The sequence below is a fragment of the Equus caballus genome, chromosome 24, assembly GCF_041296265.1.
Source record: "Equus caballus isolate H_3958 breed thoroughbred chromosome 24, TB-T2T, whole genome shotgun sequence".
Taxonomy (NCBI): domain Eukaryota; kingdom Metazoa; phylum Chordata; class Mammalia; order Perissodactyla; family Equidae; genus Equus; species Equus caballus.
In genome coordinates, this window is record NC_091707.1 from 6,707,048 (window position 1) to 6,729,294 (window position 22,247).

Consider the following 22,247-nt stretch of genomic DNA (forward strand, 5'->3'; position numbering starts at 1 on the left):
AGCCACCTGCTCGACTCGCCAGAAACACCTGCCGGACACGCCAGAATCACCTGCCGGGTACGCCAGAACCACCTGGCGGACACTCCGAAATCACCTGTCGCGCATGCCGGAACCACCTCTCAGACGTGCCAGAAGCAGGTGCCGGACACGCCGGAATCACCTACGGGACAGACCGGAACCACCTGCCGAGCATGCCGGAGCCACCTGTTCGACTCGCTGGAACCACCTGCCGGACAGGCCAATATCAACTGCTGGCTATGCCAGAACCACCTGGGGGACGGTCTGGAATCACCTGCCAGCCATGGCGGAACCACCTCTCAGACGTACCAGAACCACCTGCCGGAGAAGCTGGAAACACGTCCTGGACAGTCTGGAACCACCTGCCGGCCAAGCCTGAACCACCTGCCAGGCACGACGGAACAACCTGCAAGACACGCCAAAATCACCTGCGTGCTATGCCAGAACCACTTGGAGGACTCTCTGGGATGACCTGCCGGGCATGCCGGAACCACCTCTCAGACGTGCCAGAACCATGTGGCGGACAGTCCGGAATCACCTGGTGGGCATGCGCAACCACCTCTGAGACGTACCGGAACCACATGCCGTGCCGGCTGGAATCACCTACCGGACAGACCGGAATCACCTTTCGGGCATGCCGGAACCACCTGTCAGATGTGCCAGAAACACGTGCCGGAGACGCCGGAAGCACCTGCCAAGCACGTTGGAACCACCTGCTCAACTCGCCTGAACCACCTGCCGGACATGCCAAAATCACCTGCCGACTATGCCAGAACCACTTGGCGAACACTCCGGAATCACTTGCCGGGCATGCAGGAACCACCTCTCAGACATGCCAGAACCCCGTGCCAATGACCCCGGAAGCACCAGCCGAGCACGCCGGAACCACCTGCTCGACTCGCCAGAACCACCTGCCGATCACGCAAAAATCACCTGCCGGCTACGCCACAACCAGTTGGTGAACACTTTGGAATCACCTGCCAGGCTTGCTGGAACCACCTGCCAGTCATGCCAAAATCACCTGCCAACTACGCCAGAACCGCTTGGCACACACTGCGGAAACGCCTGTCGGGCCGGCTGGAACCACATCTTAGACGTGCCAGAAACGTGTTCATGAGATGCTGGAACCACACCCCGAACAGACGGATACCACCTGCCAGAACCGCCTGAACCACCTGCTGAGCACGCCGGAACCACCTGCTCGACTCACCGGTACCACCTCCCTGACACGCCAAAATCACCTGCTGGGTATGCCAGAACCACTTGGCGGACACTCCGGAATCATCTGCCGGACATGCCGGAACCAGCTCTCAGACACACCAGAACCAAGTGCCGGAGATGCCGGAAGCACCTGCCGAGCATGCCGGAGCTACCTTCTCGACTCGCCAGAAACACCTGCCGGAAACGCCAAAATCACCTGCCGGGTATGCCAGAACCACCTGGGGGACAGTCCGGGATCACTTGCCAGCCATGGCGGAACCACCTCTCTCACGTACCAGAACCACCTGGCGGAGAAGCTGGAAACACGTCCTGGACAGACTGGAACCACGTGACGCCCATGCCTGAACCACATGCCGAGCACGGCGGAACCACCTGCCGGACACGCCAAAATCACCTGCGTGTTATGCCAGAACCACTTGGAGGACTCTCTGGGATGACCTGCCGGGCATGCCGGAACCACCTCTCAGACGTGCCAGAACCATGTGGAGGACAGTCCGGAATCACCTGTTGGGCATGCGCAACCACCTCTGAGACGTACCAGAACCACATGCCGTGCAGGCTGGAACCACCTACCGGACAGACCGGAATCACCTTTCGGGCATGCCGGAACCACCTGTCAGATGTGCCAGAAACACGTGCCGGAGACGCCGGAAGCACCTGCCAAGCACGTTGGAACCACCTGCTCAACTCGCCTGAACCACCTGCCGGACATGCCAAAATCACCTGCCGACTATGCCAGAACCACTTGGCGAACACTCCGGAATCACTTGCCGGGCATGCAGGAACCACCTCTCAGAAATGCCACAACCCCGTGCCAATGACCCCGGAAGCACCAGCCGAGCACGCCGGAACCACCTGCTCGACTCGCCAGAACCACCTGCCGATCACGCCAAAATCACCTGCGGGCTACGCCAGAACCAACTACACGACTCTCCGAAATGACCTGCCGGGCATGTTGGAACCACCTCTCAGACGTGCCAGAAGCACATGGCGGACAGTCCGGAATCACCTGTTGGGCATACGCAACCACCTCTGACACGTACCAGAACCACGTGCCGTGCACGCCGGAACCACCTACGGGACAGACCGGAATCAACTTTTGGGCATGCCGGAACCACCAGTCAGATGTGCCAGAAACACGTGCCGGATACGCCGGAAGCACCTCCCGAGCACGTCGCAACCACCTGCTCAACTCGCCTGAACCACCTGCCGGACACGCCAAAATCACCTGCCCGCTACACCAGCACCACTTCGGGGACAAGCCGGAATCACGTGAGGGGCATGCCGGCACAGCCTCTCAGACTGAACCTCGTGCCGGACACCACAGAACCACCTGCTGGACAGACCGGAACCACCTGCCGGACACGCCGGAACCACCGGCTCGACCCGCCGGAACGACCGCTGGACATGCAAAGTCACCTGCCGGCTACGCCGGAAACACTTGGCGAACACTCCGGAATCACCTGCCGGGCATGCCGGAACCACCTCTCAGATATGCCAGAACCACGTGCCAATGACCCCGGAAGCACCTGCCGAGCACGCCGGAACCACCTGCTCGACTCGCCAGAACCACCTGCCGGACACGCAAAAATCACCTGCCGGCTACGCCACAACCAGTTGGGGATCACTTCGGAATCACCTGCCGGGCTTGTTGGAACCACCTGCCGGTCATGCCAAAATCACCTGCCAACTACGCCAGTACCAGTTGGCGGACACTATGGATACACCTGTCGGGCCGGCCGGAACCACATCTCAGACGTGCCAGAACCATGTGCATGAGATGCTGGAACCACACCCCGAACAGACGGAAAACACCTGCCAGACCCGTCTGAACAAACTGCCGAGCACGCCGGAGCCACCTGCTTGACTCGCCGGAACCTCCTACCTGACATGCCAAAATCACCAGCTGGGTATGCCAGAACCACTTGGCGGGCACTCCGGAATCATCTGCCGGACATGCCGGAACCAGCTCTCAGACACACCAGAACCACGTGCCGGAGACGCCGCAAGCACCTGACGAGCATGCCGGAGCCACCTGCTCGACTCGCCAGAAACACCTGCCGGACACGCCAGAATCACCTGCCGGGTACGCCAGAACCACCTGGCGGACACTCCGAAATCACCTGTCGCGCATGCCGGAACCACCTCTCAGACGTGCCGGAAGCAGGTGCCGGACACGCCGGAATCACCTACGGGACAGACTGGAACCACCTGCCGAGCATGCCGGAGCCACCTGTTCGACTCGCTGGAACCACCTGCCGGACAGGCCAATATCAACTGCTGGCTATGCCAGAACCACCTGGGGGACGGTCTGGAATCACCTGCCAGCCATGGCGGAACCACCTCTCAGACGTACCAGAACCACCTGCCGGAGAAGCTGGAAACACGTCCTGGACAGTCTGGAACCACCTGCCGGCCAAGCCTGAACCACCTGCCAGGCACGACGGAACAACCTGCAAGACACGCCAAAATCACCTGCGTGCTATGCCAGAACCACTTGGAGGACTCTCTGGGATGACCTGCCGGGCATGCCGGAACCACCTCTCAGACGTGCCAGAACCATGTGGCGGACAGTCCGGAATCACCTGGTGGGCATGCGCAACCACCTCTGAGACGTACCGGAACCACATGCCGTGCCGGCTGGAATCACCTACCGGACAGACCGGAATCACCTTTCGGGCATGCCGGAACCACCTGTCAGATGTGCCAGAAACACGTGCCGGAGACGCCGGAAGCACCTGCCAAGCACGTTGGAACCACCTGCTCAACTCGCCTGAACCACCTGCCGGACATGCCAAAATCACCTGCCGACTATGCCAGAACCACTTGGCGAACACTCCGGAATCACTTGCCGGGCATGCAGGAACCCCCTCTCAGACATGCCAGAACCCCGTGCCAATGACCCCGGAAGCACCAGCCGAGCACGCCGGAACCACCTGCTCGACTCGCCAGAACCACCTGCCGATCACGCAAAAATCACCTGCCGGCTACGCCACAACCAGTTGGTGAACACTTTGGAATCACCTGCCAGGCTTGCTGGAACCACCTGCCAGTCATGCCAAAATCACCTGCCAACTACGCCAGAACCGCTTGGCACACACTGCGGAAACGCCTGTCGGGCCGGCTGGAACCACATCTTAGACGTGCCAGAAACGTGTTCATGAGATGCTGGAACCACACCCCGAACAGACGGATACCACCTGCCAGAACCGCCTGAACCACCTGCTGAGCACGCCGGAACCACCTGCTCGACTCACCGGTACCACCTCCCTGACACGCCAAAATCACCTGCTGGGTATGCCAGAACCACTTGGCGGACACTCCGGAATCATCTGCCAGACATGCCGGAACCAGCTCTCAGACACACCAGAACCAAGTGCCGGAGATGCCGGAAGCACCTGCCGAGCATGCCGGAGCTACCTTCTCGACTCGCCAGAAACACCTGCCGGAAACGCCAAAATCACCTGCCGGGTATGCCAGAACCACCTGGCGGACACTGCGGAATCACCTGCCGCGGATGCCAGATCCACCTCTCAGACGCGCCGGAAGCACGTGCCAGACACGCCGGAAACACCTACCGGACAGACCGGAACCACCTGCCAAGAACGCCGGAGCCACCTGTTCGACTCGCTGGAACCACCTGCCGGACAGGCCAATATCAACTGCTGGCTATGCCAGAACCACCTGGGGGACAGTCCGGGATCACCTGCCAGCCATGGCGGAACCACCTCTCAGACGTACCAGAACCACCTGCCGGAGAAGCTGGAAACACGTCCTGGACAGACTGGAACCACGTGACGGCCATGCCTGAACCACCTGCCGAGCATGGCGGAACCACCTGCCGGACACGCCAAAATCACCTGCGGGCTACGCCAGAACCACTTGGACGACTCTCCGAAATGACCTGCCGGGCATGTTGGAACCACCTCTCAGACATGCCATAAGCACGTGGCGGACAGTCCGGAATCACCTGTTCGGCATACGCAACCACCTCTGAAACGTACCAGAAGCACGTGCCGTGCACGCCGGAACCACCTACCGGACAGACCGGAATCAACTTTTGGGCATGCCGGAACCACCAGTCAGATGTGCCAGAAACGCGTGCCGGAGACGCCGGAAGCAGCTGCCGAGCACGTCGCAACCACCTGCTCAACTCGCCTGAACCACCTGCCGGACACGCCAAAATCACCTGCCCGCTACACCAGCACCACTTCGGGGACAAGCCGGAATCACGTGAGGGGCATGCCGGCACAGCCTCTCAGACTGAACCTCGTGCCGGACACCACAGAACCACCTGCCGGACAGACCGGAACCACCTGCCGGACACGCCGGAACCACCGGCTCGACCCGCCGGAACGACCGCTGGACATGCAAAATCACCTGCTGGCTACCCCGGAAACACTTGGCGAACACTCCGGAATCACCTGCCGGGCATGCCGGAACCACCTCTCAGATATGCCAGAACCACGTGCCAATGACCCCGGAAGCACCTGCCGAGCACGCCGGAACCACCTGCTCGACTCGCCAGAACCACCTGCCGGACACGCAGAAATCACCTGCCGGCTACGCCACAACCAGTTGGGGAACACTTCGGAATCACCTGCCGGGCTTGCTGGAACCACATGCCGGTCATGCCCAAATCACCTGCCAACTACGCCAGTACCACTTGGCGGACACTGTGGAAACACCTGTCTGCCCGGCCGGAACCACATCTCAGACGAGCCAGAACCATGTGCATGAGATGCTGGAACCACAAACCGAAGAGACGGAAAACACCTGCCAGACCCGTCTGAACAACCTGCCGAGCACGCAAGAGCCACCTGCTCGACTCGCCGGAACCACCTACCTGACATGCCCAAATCACCAGCCGGGTATGCCAGAACCACTTGGCGGACACTCCGGAATCATCTGCCGGACATGCCGGAACCAGCTCTCAGACACACCAGAACCACGTGCCGGAGACGCCGGACGCACCTGCCCAGCACGCCGGAGCCACCTGCTCGACTCGCCAGAAACACCTGCCGGACACGCCAAAATCACCTGTCGCGCATGCCGGGACCACCTCTCAGACGTGCCGGAAGCACGTGCCGGACACGCCGGAATCACCTACCGGACAGACCGGAACCACCTGCCGAGCACGCCGGAGCCACCTGTTCGACTCGCTGGAACCACCTGCCGGACAGGCCAATATCAACTGCTGGCTATGCCAGAACCACCTGGGGGACAGTCCGGGATCACCTGCCAGCCATGGCGGAACCACCTCTCAGACGTAGCAGAACCACCTGCCGGAGAAGATGGAAACACGTCCTGGACAGTCTGGAACCACCTGCCGGCCAAGCCTGAACCACCTGCCAAGCACAACGGAACAACCTGCCAGACACGCCAAAATCACCTGCGTGTTATGCCAGAAACAGTTGGAGGACTCTCTGCGATGACCTGCCGGGCATGACGGAACCACTTCTCAGACGTGCCAGAACCATGTGCATGAGATGCTGGAACCACACCCCGAACAGACGGAAAACACCTGCCAGCCCCGTCTGAACAACCTGCCGAGCACGCCAGAGCCACCTGCTCGACTCGCCGCAACCACCTGCCTGACATGCCCAAATCACCAGCCGGGTATGCCAGAACCACTTGGCGGACACTCCGGAATCATCTGCTGGACATGCCGGAACCAGCTCTCAGACACACCAGAACCACGTGCCAGAGACCCCGGAAGCACCTGCCGAGCATGCCGGAGCCACCTGCTCGACTCGCCAGAAACAGCTGCCGGACACGCCAAAATCACCTGCCGGGTACGCCAGAACCACCTGGCGGACACTCCGAAATCACCTGTCGCGCATGCCGGAACCACCTCTCAGACGTGCCGGAAGCACGTGCCGGACACGCCGGAATCACCTACCGGACAGACCGGAACCACCTGCCGAGCACGCCGGAGCCACCTGTTCGACTCGCTGGAACCACCTGCCGGACAGGCCAATATCAACTGCTGGCTATGCCAGAACCACCTGGGGGACAGTCCGGGATCACCTGCCAGCCATGGCGGAACCACCTCTCAGACGTACCAGAACCACCTGCCGGAGAAGCTGGAAACACGACCTGGACAGACTGGAACCACGTGATGGCCATGCCTGAACCACCTGCCGAGCACGGAGGAACCACCTGCCGGACACGCCAAAATCACCTGCGGGCTACGCCAGAACCACTTAGACGACTCTCCGAAATGACCTGCCGGGCTTTTTGGAACCACCTCTCAGACGTGCCAGAAGCACGTGGCGGACAGTCCGGAATAACCTGCCAGCCATTGCGGAACCACCTCTCAGACGTACCAGGACCACCTTCCGGAGAAGCTGGAAACACGTCCTGGACAGTCTGGAACCACCTGCCGGCCAAGCCTGAACCACCTGCCAAGCACAACGGAACAACCTGCCAGACACGTCAAAATCACCTGTGTGTTATGCCAGAACCACTTGGAGGACTCTCTGGGATGACGTGCCGGGCATGCCGGAACCACCTCTCAGACGTGCCAGAACCATGTGGTGGACAGTCCGGAATCACCAGTTGGGCTTGCGCAACCACCTCTGAGACGTACCAGAACCACATGCCGTGCAGGCTGGAACCACCTACCGGACAGACGGGAATCACCTTTCGGGCATGCCGGAACCACCTGTCAGATGTGCCAGAAACACGTGCCGGAGACGCCGGAAGCACCTGCCAAGCACGTTGGAACCACCTGCTCAACTCGCCTGAACCACCTGCCGGACATGCCAAAATCACCTGCCGACTATGCCAGAACCACTTGGCGAACACTCCGGAATCACTTGCCGGGCATGCAGGAACCACCTCTCAGACATGCCAGAACCCCGTGCCAATGACCCCGGAAGCACCAGCCGAGCACGCTGGAACCACCTGCTCGACTCGCCAGAACCACCTGCCGATCACGCAAATATCACCTGCCGGCTACGCCACAACCAGTTGGTGAACACTTTGGAATCACCTGCCAGGCTTGCTGGAACCACCTGCCAGTCATGCCAAAATCGCCTGCCAACTACGTCAGACCCGCTTGGTGGACATTGCGGAAACACCTGTAGGGCCGGCTGGAACCACATCTCAGAAGTGCCTGAAACGTGTTCATGAGATGCTGGAACCACACCCCGAACTGACGGATACCACCTGCCAGAACCGCCTGAGCCACCTGCTGAGCACGCCAGAAACACCTGCTCGACTCACCGGTACCACCTACCTGACACGCCAAAATCACCTGCTGGGTATGCCAGAACCACTTGGCGGACACTCCGGAATCATCTGCCGGACATGCCGGAACCAGCTCTCAGACACACCAGAACCAAGTGCCGGAGACGCCGGAAGCACCTGCCGAGGATGCCGGAGCCACCTGCTCGACTCGCCAGAAACACCTGCCGGACACGCCAAAATCACCTGCCGGGTATGCCAGAACCACCTGTCGGACACTACGGAATCACCTGCCGCGCATGCCGGAACCACCTCTCAGACGCGCCAGAAGCACGTGCCAGACACGCCGGAAACACCTACCGGACAGACCGGAACCACCTGCCAAGACCGCCGGAGCCACCTGTTCGACTCGCTGGAACCACCTGCCGGACAGGCCAATATCAACTGCTGGCTATGCCAGAACCACCTGGGGGACAGTCCGGGATCACCTGCCAGCCATGGCGGAACCACCTCTCAGACGTACCAGAACCACCTGCCGGAGAAGCTGGAAACACGTCCTGGACAGACTGGAACCACGTGACGCCCATGCCTGAACCACCTGACGAGCACGGCGGAACCACCTGCCGGACACGCCAAAATCACCTGCGGGCTACGCCAGAACCACTTGGACGACTCTCCGAAATGACCTGCCGGGCATGTTGGAATCACCTCTCAGACGTGCCAGAAGCACGTGGCGGACAGTCCGGAATCACCTGTTGGGCATACGCAACCACCTCTGAGACGTACCAGAACCACGTGGCGTGCACGCCGGAACCACCTACCGGACAGACCGGAATCAACTTTTGGGCATGCCGGAACCACCAGTCAGATGTGCCAGAAACACGTGCCAGAGACGCCGGAAGCACATGCCCAGCACATCGCAACCACCTGCTCAACTCGCCTGAACCACCTGCCGGACACGCCAAAATCACCTGCCCGCTACACCAGCACCACTTCGGGGACAAGCCGGAATCACGTGAGGGGCATGCCGGCACAGCCTCTCAGACTGAACCTCGTCCCGGACACCACAGAACCACCTGCCGGACAGACCGGAACCACCTGCCGGACACGCCGGAACCACCGGCTCCACCCGCCGGAACGACCGCTGGACATGCAAAATCACCTGCCGGCTACGCCGGAAACACTTGGCGAACACTCCGGAATCACCTGCCGGGCATGCCGGAACCACCTCTCAGATATGCCAGAACCACGTGCCAATGACCCCGGAAGCACCTGCCGAGCACGCCGGAACCACCTGCTCGACTCGCCAGAACCACCTGCCGGACACGCAAAAATCACCTGCCGGCTACGCCACAACCAGTTGGGGAGCACTCGGAATCACCTGCCGGGCTTGCTGGAACCACCTGCCGGTCATGCCAAAATCACCTGCCAACTACGCCAGTACCACTTGGCGGACACTGTGGAAACACCTGTTGGCCGGCCGGAACCACATCTCAGACGTGCCAGAACCATGTGCATGAGATGCTGGAACCACACCCCGAACAGACGGAAAACACCTGCCAGACCCGTCTGAACAACCTGACGAGCACGCCGGAGCCACCTGCTCGACTCGCCGGAACCACCTACCTGAGATGCCAAAATCACCAGCCGGGTATGCCAGAACCACTTGGCGGACACTCCAGAATCATCTTCCGGACATGCCGGAACCAGCTCTCAGACACACCACAACCACGTGCCGGACACGCCGGAAGCACCTGCCGAGCATGCCGGAGCCACCTGCTCGACTCGCCAGAAACACCTGCCGGACACGCCAAAATCACGTGCCGGGTACGCCAGAACCACCTGGCGGACACTCCGAAACCACCTGTCGCGCATGCCGGAACCACCTCTCAGACGTGCCGGAAGCACGTGCTGGACACGCCGGAATCACCTACCGGACAGACCGGAACCACCTGCCAATAACGCCGGAGCCACCTGTTCGACTCGCTGGAACCACCTGCCGGACAGGCCAATATCAACTGCTGGCTATGCCAGAACCACCTGGGGGACAGTCCGGGATCACCTGCCAGCCATGGCGGAACCACCTCTCAGACGTACCAGAACCACCTGCCGGAGAAGCTGGAAACACGTCCTGGACAGACTGGAACCACGTGACGGCCATGCCTGAACCACCTGCCGAGCACGGCGGAACCACCTGCTCGACTCGCCAGATCCACCTGCCGGACACGCAGAAATCACCTGCCGGCTACGCCACAACCAGTTGGGGAACACTTCGGAATCACCTGCCGGGCTTGCTGGAACCACATGCCGGTCATGCCAAAATCACCTGCCAACTACGCCAGTACCACTTGGCGGACACTGTGGAAACACCTGTCGGGCCGGCCAGAACCACATCTCAGACGAGCCAGAACCATGTGCATGAGATGCTGGAACCACACCCTGAACAGACGGAAAACACCTGCCAGACCCGTCTGAACAACCTGCCGAGCACGCCGGAGCCACCTGCTCGACTCGCCGGAACCACATACCTGACATGCCCAAATCACCAGCCGGGTATGCCAGAACCACTTGGCGGACACTCCGGATTCATCTGCCGGTCATGCCGGCACCAGCTCTCAGACACACCAGAACCACGTGCCGGAGACGCCGCAAGCACCTGACGAGCATGCCGGAGCCACCTGCTCGACTCGCCAGAAACACCTGCCGGACACGCCAGAATCACATGCCGGGTACGCCAGAACCACCTGGCGGACACTCCGAAATCACCTGTCGCGCATGCCGGAACCACCTCTCAGACGTGCCGGAAGCACGTGCCGGACACGCCGGAATCACCTACGGGACAGACCGGAACCACCTACCGAGCACGCCGGAGCCACCTGTTCGACTCGCTGGAACCACCTGCCGGACAGGCCAATATCAACTGCTGGCTATGCCAGAACCACCTGGGGGACGGTCTGGAATCACTTGCCAGCCATGGCGGAACCACCTCTCAGACGTACCAGAACCACCTGCCGGAGAAGCTGGAAACACGTCCTGGACAGTCTGGAACCACCTGCCGGCCAAGCCTGAACCACCTGCCAGGCACAACGGAACAACCTGCCAGACACGCCAAAATCACCTGCGTGCTATGCCAGAACCACTTGGAGGACTCTCTGGGATGACCTGCCGGGCATGCCGGAACCACCTCTCAGACGTTCCAGAACCATGTGGCGGACAGTCCGGAATCACCTGGTGGGCATGCGCAACCACCTCTGAGACGTACCGGAACCACATGCCGTGCAGGCTGGAATCACCTACCGGACAGACCTGAATCACCTTTCGGGCATGCCGGAACCACCTGTCAGATGTGCCAGAAACACGTGCCGGAGACGCCGGAAGCACCTGCCAAGCACGTTGGAACCACCTGCTCAACTCGCCTGAACCACCTGCCGGACATGCCAAAATCACCTGCCGACTATGCCAGAACCACTTGGCGAACACTCCGGAATCACTTGCCGGGCATGCAGGAACCACCTCTCAGACATGCCAGAACCCCGTGCCAATGACCCCGGAAGCACCAGCCGAGCACGCCGGAACCACCTGCTCGACTCGCCAGAACCACCTGCCGATCACGCAAAAATCAACTGCCGGCTACGCCACAACCAGCTGGTGAACACTTTGGAATCACCTGCCAGGCTTGCTGGAACCACCTGCCAGTCATGCCAAAATCACCTGCCAACTACGCCAGAACCGCTTGGTGGACACTGCGGAAACACCTGTCGGGCTGGCTGGAACCACATCTCAGACGTGCCAGAAACGTGTTCATGAGATGCTGGAACCACACCCCGAACACACGGATACCACCTGCCAGAACCGCCTGAACCACCTGCTGAGCACGCCGGAACCACCTGCTCGACTCACCGGTAACACCTCCCTGACACGCCAAAATCACCTGCTAGGTATGCCAGAAACACTTGTCGGACACTCCGGAATCATCTGCCGGACATGCCGGAACCAGCTCTGAGACACACCAGAACCAAGTGCCGGAGACGCCGGAAGCAACTGCCGGGCACGCAAGAATCACCTGCCGGCTACGCCACAACCAGTTGGGGAACACTTTGGAATCACCTGCCAGGCTTGCTGGAACCACCTGCCAGTCATGCCAAAATCACCTGCCAACTACGCCAGAACCGCTTGGCGGACACTGCGGAAACGCCTGTCGGGCCGGCTGGAACCATATCTCAGACGTGCCAGAAACGTGTTCATGAGATGCTGGAACCACACCCCGAACAGACGGATACCACCTGCCAGAACCGCCTGAACCACCTGCTGAGCACGCCGGAACCACCTGCTCGACTCACCGGTACCACCTACCTGACACGCCAAAATCACCTGCTGGGTATGCCAGAACCACTTGGCGGACACTCCGGAATCATCTGCCGGACATGCCGGAACCAGCTCTCAGACACACCAGAACCAAGTGCCGGAGACGCCGGAAGCACCTGCCGAGCATGGCGGAGCCACCTGCTCGACTCGCCAGAAACACCTGCCGGACACGCCAGAATCACCTGCCGGGTATGCCTGAACCACCTGGCGGACACTACGGAATCACCTGCCGCGCATGCCGGAACCACCTCTCAGACGCGCCGGAAGCACGTGCCAGACACGCCGGAAACACCTACCGGACAGACCGGAACCACCTGCCAAGAACGCCGGAGCCACCTGTTCGACTTGCTGGAACCACCTGCCGGACAGGCCAATATCAACTGCTGGCTATGCCAGAACCACCTGGGGGACAGTCCGGGATCACTTGCCAGCCATGGCGGAACCACCTCTCACACGTACCAGAACCACCTGGTGGAGAAGCTGGAAACACGTCCTGGACAGACTGGAACCACGTGACGCCCATGCCTGAACCACATGCCGAGCACGGCGGAACCACCTGCCGGACACGCCAAAATCACCTGCGGGCTACGCCAGAACCACTTCGGCGACTCTCCGAAATGACCTGCCGGGCATGTTGGAACCACCTCTCAGACGTGCCAGAAGCACGTGGCGGACAGTCCGGAATCACCTGTTGGGCATACGCAACCACCTCTGACACGTACCAGCACCACGTGCCGTGCACGCCGGAACCACCTACCGGACAGACCGGAATCAACTTTTGGGCATGCCGGAACCACCAGTCAGATGTGCCAGAAACATGTGCCGGAGACGCCGGAAGCACCTGCCGAGCACGTCGCAACCACCTGCTCAACTCGCCTGAACCACCTGCCGGACACGCCAAAATCACCTGCCCGCTACACCAGCACCACTTCGGGGACAAGCCGGAATCACGTGAGGGGCATGCCGGCACAGCCTCTCAGACTGAACCTCGTGCCGGACACCACAGAACCACCTGCCGGACAGACCGGAACCACCTGCCGGACACGCCGGAACCACCGGCTCGACCCGCCGGAAGGACCGCTGGACATGCAAAGTCACCTGCCGGCTACGCCGGAAACACTTGGCGAACACTCCGGAATCACCTGCCGGGCATGCCGGAACCACCTCTCAGATATGCCAGAACCACGTGCCAATGACCCCGGAAGCACCTGCCGAGCACGCCGGAACCACCTGCTCGACTCGCCAGAACCACCTGCCAGACACGCAAAAATCACCTGCCGTCTACGCCACAACCAGTTGGGGATCACTTCGGAATCACCTGCCGGGCTTGTTGGAACCACCTGCCGGTCATGCCAAAATCACCTGCCAACTACGCCAGTACCAGTTGGCGGACACTATGGATACACCTGTCGGGCCGGCCGGAACCACATCTCAGACGTGCCAGAACCATGTGCATGAGATGCTGGAACCACACCCCGAACAGACGGAAAACACCTGCCAGACCCGTCTGAACAAACTGCCGAGCACGCCGGAGCCACCTGCTTGACTCGCCGGAACCTCCTACCTGACATGCCAAAATCACCAGCTGGGTATGCCAGAACCACTTGGCGGGCACTCCGGAATCATCTGCCGGACATGCCGGAACCAGCTCTCAGACACACCAGAACCACGTGCCGGAGACGCCGCAAGCACCTGCCGAGAATGCCGGAGCCACCTGCTCGACTCGCCAGAAACACCTGCCGGACACGCCAGAATCACCTGCCGGGTACGCCAGAACCACCTGGCGGACACTCCGAAATCACCTGTCGCGCATGCCGGAACCACCTCTCAGACGTGCCGGAAGCAGGTGCCGGACACGCCGGAATCACCTACGGGACAGACCGGAACCACCTGCCGAGCACGCCGGAGCCACCTGTTCGACTCGCTGGAACCACCTTCCGGACAGGCCAATATCAACTGCTGGCTATGCCAGAACCACCTGGGGGACGGTCTGGAATCACCTGCCAGCCATGGCGGAACCACCTCTCAGACGTACCAGAACCACCTGCCGGAGAAGCTGGAAACACGTCCTGGACAGTCTGGAACCACCTGCCGGCCAAGCCTGAACCACCTGCCAGGCACGACGGAACAACCTGCAAGACACGCCAAAATCACCTGCATGCTATGCCAGAACCACTTGGAGGACTCTCTGGGATGACCTGCCGGGCATGCCGGAACCACCTCTCAGACGTGCCAGAACCATGTGGCGGACAGTCCGGAATCACCTGGTGGGCATGCGCAACCACCTCTGAGACGTACCGGAACCACATGCCGTGCCGGCTGGAATCACCTACCGGACAGACCGGAATCACCTTTCGGGCATGCCGGAACCACCTGTCAGATGTGCCAGAAACACGTGCCGGAGACGCCGGAAGCACCTGCCAAGCACGTTGGAACCACCTGCTCAACTCGCCTGAACCACCTGCCGGACATGCCAAAATCACCTGCCGACTATGCCAGAACCACTTGGCGAACACTCCGGAATCACTTGCCGGGCATGCAGGAACCACCTCTCAGACATGCCAGAACCCCGTGCCAATGACCCCGGAAGCACCAGCCGAGCACGCCGGAACCACCTGCTCGACTCGCCAGAACCACCTGCCGATCACACAAAAATCACCTGCCGGCTACGCCACAACCAGTTGGTGAACACTTTGGAATCACCTGCCAGGCTTGCTGGAACCACCTGCCAGTCATGCCAAAATCACCTGCCAACTACGCCAGAACCGCTTGGCGGACACTGCGGAAACACCTGTCGGGCCGGCTGGAACCACATCTCAGACGTGCCAGAAACGTGTTCCTGAGATGCTGGAACCACACCCCGAACAGACGGATACCACCTGCCAGAACCGCCTGAACCACCTGCTGAGCACGCCGGAACCACCTGCTCGACTCACCGGTACCACCTCCCTGACACGCCAAAATCACCTGCTGGGTATGCCAGAACCACTTGGCGGACACTCCGGAATCATCCGCCGGACATGCCGGAACCAGCTCTCAGACACACCAGAACCACGTGCCGGAGACGCCGGAAGCACCTGCCGAGCATGCTGGAGCCACCTGCTCGACTCGCCAGAAACACCTGCCGGACACGCCAAAATCACCTGCCGGGTACGCCAGAACCACCTGGCGGACACTACGGAATCACATGCCGCGCATGCCGGAACCACCTCTCAGACTTGCCGGAAGCACGTGCCAGACACGCCGGAAACACCTACCGGACAGACCGGAACCACCTGCCAAGAACGCCGGAGCCACCTGTTCGACTCGCTGGAACCACCTGCCGGACAGGCCAATATCAACTGCTGGCTATGCCAGAACCACCTGGGGGACAGTCCGGGATCACCTGCCAGCCATGGCGGAACCACCTCTCAGACGTACCAGAACCACCTGCCGGAGAAGCTGGAAACACGTCCTGGAGAGACTGGAACCACGTGACGGCCATGCCTGAACCACCTGCAGAGCACGGCGGAACCACCTGCCGGACACGCCAAAATCACCTGCCGGGTATGCCAGAACCACTTCGGGGACAAGCCGGAATCACGTGAGGGGCATGCCGGCACAGCCTCTCAGACTGAACCTCGTGCCGGACACCACAGAACCACCTGCCGGACAGACCGGAACCACCAGCCGGACACGCCGGAACCACCGGCTCGACCAGCCGGAACGACCGCTGGACATGCAAAATCACCTGCCGGCTACGCCGGAAACACTTGGCGAGCACTCCGGAATCACCTGCCGGGCATGCCGGAACCACCTCTCAGATATGCCAGAACCACGTGCCAATGACCCCGGAAGCACCTGCCGAGCACGCCGGAACCACCTGCTCGACTCGCCAGAACCACCTGCCGGACACGCAAAAATCACCTGCCGGCTACGCCACAACCAGTTGGGGAACACTTCGGAATCACCTGCCGGGCTTGCTGGAACCACCTGCCGGTCATGCGAAAATCACCTGCTGGGTATGCCAGAACCACTTGGCAGACACTCCGGAATCATCTGCCGGACATGCCGGAACCAGCTCTCAGACACACCAGAACCAAGTGCCGGAGACGCCGGAAGCACCTGCCGAGCATGCCGGAGCCACCTGCTCGACTCGCCAGAAACACCTGCCGGACACGCCAAAATCACCTGCGGGCTACGCCAGAACCACTTGGACGACTCTCCGAAATGACCTGCCGGGCATGTTGGAACCACCTCTCAGACGTGCCAGAAGCACGTGGCGGACAGTCCGGAATCACCTGTTGGGCATACGCAACCACCTCTGACACGTACCAGAACCACGTGCCGTGCACGCCGGAACCACCTACCGGACAGACCGGAATCAACTTTTGGGCATGCCGGAACCACCAGTCAGATGTGCCAGAAACACGTGCCGGAGACGCCGGAAGCACCTGCCGAGCACGTCGCAACCACCTGCTCAACTCGCCTGAACCACCTGCCGGACACGCCAAAATCACCTGCCCGCTACACCAGCACCACTTCGGGGACAAGCCGGAATCACGTGAGGGGCATGCCGGCACAGCCTCTCAGACTGAACCTCGTGCCGGACACCACAGAACCACCTGCCGGACAGACCGGAACCACCTGCCGGACACGCCGGAACCACCGGCTCGACCCGCCGGAACGACCGCGGGACATGCAAAATCACCTGCCCGCTACGCCGGAAACACTTGGCGAACACTCCAGAATCACCTGCCGGGCATGCCTGAACCACCTCTCAGATATGCCAGAACCACGTGCCAATGACCCCGGAAGCACCTGCCGAGCACGCCGGAACCACCTGCTCGACTCGCCAGAACCACCTGCCGATCACGCAAAAATCACCTGCCGGCTACGCCACAACCAGTTGGGGAAAACTTCGGAATCACCTGCCGGGCTTGCTGGAACCACCTGCCGGTCATGCCAAAATCACCTGCCAACTACGCCAGTACCACTTGGCGGACACTGTGGAAACACCTGTCGGGCCGGCCGGAACCACAACTCAGACGTGCCAGAACCATGTGCATGAGATGCTGGAACCACACCCTGAACAGACGGAAAACACCTGCCACACCCGTCTGAAAAACCTGCCGAGCACGCCGGAGCCACCTGCTCGACTCGCCGGAACCACCTACCTGACATGCCCAAATCACCAGCCGGGTATGCCAGAACCACTTGGCGGACACTCCGGAATCATCTGCCGGACATGCCGGAACCAGCTCTCAGACACACCAGAACCACGTGCCGGAGACGCCGGAAGCACCTGCCGAGCATGCCGGAGCCACCTGCTCGACTCGCCAGAAACAGCTCTATGACACGCCAAAATCACCTGCCGGGTACGCCAGAACCACCTGGCGGACACTCCAAAATCACCTGTCGCGCATGCCGGAACCACCTCTCAGACGTGCCGGAAGCACGTGCCGGACACGCCGGAATCACCTACCGGACAGACCGCAACCACCTGCCGAGCACGCCGGAGCCACCTGTTCGACTCGCTGGAACCACCTGCCGGACAGGCCAATATCAACTGCTGGCTATGCCAGAACCACCTGGGGGACGGTCCGGAATCACCTGCCAGCCATGGCGGAACCACCTCTCAGACGTACCAGAACCACCTGCCGGAGAAGCTGGAAACACGTCCTGGACAGTCTGGAACCACCTGCCGGCCAAGCCTGAACCACCTGCCAGGCACGACGGAACAACCTGCAAGACACGCCAAAATCACCTGCATGCTATGCCAGAACCACTTGGAGGACTCTCTGGGATGACCTGCCGGGCATGCCGGAACCACCTCTCAGACGTGCCAGAACCATGTGGCGGACAGTCCGGAATCACCTGGTGGGCATGCGCAACCACCTCTGAGACGTACCGGAACCACATGCCGTGCCGGCTGGAATCACCTACCGGACAGACCGGAATCACCTTTCGGGCATGCCGGAACCACCTGTCAGATGTGCCAGAAACACGTGCCGGAGACGCCGGAAGCACCTGCCAAGCACGTTGGAACCACCTGCTCAACTCGCCTGAACCACCTGCCGGACATGCCAAAATCACCTGCCGACTATGCCAGAACCACTTGGCGAACACTCCGGAATCACTTGCCGGGCATGCAGGAACCACCTCTCAGACATGCCAGAACCCCGTGCCAATGACCCCGGAAGCACCAGCCGAGCACGCCGGAACCACCTGCTCGACTCGCCAGAACCACCTGCCGATCACACAAAAATCACCTGCCGGCTACGCCACAACCAGTTGGTGAACACTTTGGAATCACCTGCCAGGCTTGCTGGAACCACCTGCCAGTCATGCCAAAATCACCTGCCAACTACGCCAGAACCGCTTGGCGGACACTGCGGAAACACCTGTCGGGCCGGCTGGAACCACATCTCAGACGTGCCAGAAACGTGTTCCTGAGATGCTGGAACCACACCCCGAACAGACGGATACCACCTGCCAGAACCGCCTGAACCACCTGCTGAGCACGCCGGAACCACCTGCTCGACTCACCGGTACCACCTCCCTGACACGCCAAAATCACCTGCTGGGTATGCCAGAACCACTTGGCGGACACTCCGGAATCATCCGCCGGACATGCCGGAACCAGCTCTCAGACACACCAGAACCACGTGCCGGAGACGCCGGAAGCACCTGCCGAGCATGCTGGAGCCACCTGCTCGACTCGCCAGAAACACCTGCCGGACACGCCAAAATCACCTGCCGGGTACGCCAGAACCACCTGGCGGACACTACGGAATCACATGCCGCGCATGCCGGAACCACCTCTCAGACTTGCCGGAAGCACGTGCCAGACACGCCGGAAACACCTACCGGACAGACCGGAACCACCTGCCAAGAACGCCGGAGCCACCTGTTCGACTCGCTGGAACCACCTGCCGGACAGGCCAATATCAACTGCTGGCTATGCCAGAACCACCTGGGGGACAGTCCGGGATCACCTGCCAGCCATGGCGGAACCACCTCTCAGACGTACCAGAACCACCTGCCGGAGAAGCTGGAAACACGTCCTGGAGAGACTGGAACCACGTGACGGCCATGCCTGAACCACCTGCAGAGCACGGCGGAACCACCTGCCGGACACGCCAAAATCACCTGCCGGGTATGCCAGAACCACTTCGGGGACAAGCCGGAATCACGTGAGGGGCATGCCGGCACAGCCTCTCAGACTGAACCTCGTGCCGGACACCACAGAACCACCTGCCGGACAGACCGGAACCACCAGCCGGACACGCCGGAACCACCGGCTCGACCAGCCGGAACGACCGCTGGACATGCAAAATCACCTGCCGGCTACGCCGGAAACACTTGGCGAGCACTCCGGAATCACCTGCCGGGCATGCCGGAACCACCTCTCAGATATGCCAGAACCACGTGCCAATGACCCCGGAAGCACCTGCCGAGCACGCCGGAACCACCTGCTCGACTCGCCAGAACCACCTGCCGGACACGCAAAAATCACCTGCCGGCTACGCCACAACCAGTTGGGGAACACTTCGGAATCACCTGCCGGGCTTGCTGGAACCACCTGCCGGTCATGCGAAAATCACCTGCTGGGTATGCCAGAACCACTTGGCAGACACTCCGGAATCATCTGCCGGACATGCCGGAACCAGCTCTCAGACACACCAGAACCAAGTGCCGGAGACGCCGGAAGCACCTGCCGAGCATGCCGGAGCCACCTGCTCGACTCGCCAGAAACACCTGCCGGACACGCCAAAATCACCTGCGGGCTACGCCAGAACCACTTGGACGACTCTCCGAAATGACCTGCCGGGCATGTTGGAACCACCTCTCAGACGTGCCAGAAGCACGTGGCGGACAGTCCGGAATCACCTGTTGGGCATACGCAACCACCTCTGACACGTACCAGAACCACGTGCCGTGCACGCCGGAACCACCTACCGGACAGACCGGAATCAACTTTTGGGCATGCCGGAACCACCAGTCAGATGTGCCAGAAACACGTGCCGGAGACGCCGGAAGCACCTGCCGAGCACGTCGCAACCACCTGCTCAACTCGCCTGAACCACCTGCCGGACACGCCAAAATCACCTGCCCGCTACACCAGCACCACTTCGGGGACAAGCCGGAATCACGTGAGGGGCATGCCGGCACAGCCTCTCAGACTGAACCTCGTGCCGGACACCACAGAACCACCTGCCGGACAGACCGGAACCACCTGCCGGACACGCCGGAACCACCGGCTCGACCCGCCGGAACGACCGCGGGACATGCAAAATCACCTGCCCGCTACGCCGGAAACACTTGGCGAACACTCCAGAATCACCTGCCGGGCATGCCTGAACCACCTCTCAGATATGCCAGAACCACGTGCCAATGACCCCGGAAGCACCTGCCGAGCACGCCGGAACCACCTGCTCGACTCGCCAGAACCACCTGCCGATCACGCAAAAATCACCTGCCGGCTACGCCACAACCAGTTGGGGAAAACTTCGGAATCACCTGCCGGGCTTGCTGGAACCACCTGCCGGTCATGCCAAAATCACCTGCCAACTACGCCAGTACCACTTGGCGGACACTGTGGAAACACCTGTCGGGCCGGCCGGAACCACAACTCAGACGTGCCAGAACCATGTGCATGAGATGCTGGAACCACACCCTGAACAGACGGAAAACACCTGCCACACCCGTCTGAAAAACCTGCCGAGCACGCCGGAGCCACCTGCTCGACTCGCCGGAACCACCTACCTGACATGCCCAAATCACCAGCCGGGTATGCCAGAACCACTTGGCGGACACTCCGGAATCATCTGCCGGACATGCCGGAACCAGCTCTCAGACACACCAGAACCACGTGCCGGAGACGCCGGAAGCACCTGCCGAGCATGCCGGAGCCACCTGCTCGACTCGCCAGAAACAGCTCTATGACACGCCAAAATCACCTGCCGGGTACGCCAGAACCACCTGGCGGACACTCCAAAATCACCTGTCGCGCATGCCGGAACCACCTCTCAGACGTGCCGGAAGCACGTGCCGGACACGCCGGAATCACCTACCGGACAGACCGCAACCACCTGCCGAGCACGCCGGAGCCACCTGTTCGACTCGCTGGAACCACCTGCCGGACAGGCCAATATCAACTGCTGGCTATGCCAGAACCACCTGGGGGACGGTCCGGAATCACCTGCCAGCCATGGCGGAACCACCTCTCAGACGTACCAGAACCACCTGCCGGAGAAGCTGGAAACACGTCCTGGACAGTCTGGAACCACCTGCCGGCCAAGCCTGAACCACCTGCCAAGCACAACGGAACAACCTGCCAGACACGCCAAAATCACCTGCGTGTTATGCCAGAACCACTTGGAGGACTCTCTGGGATGACCTGCCGGGCATGCCGGAACCACCTCTCAGACGTGCCAGAACCATGTGGCGGACAGTCCGGAATCACCTGT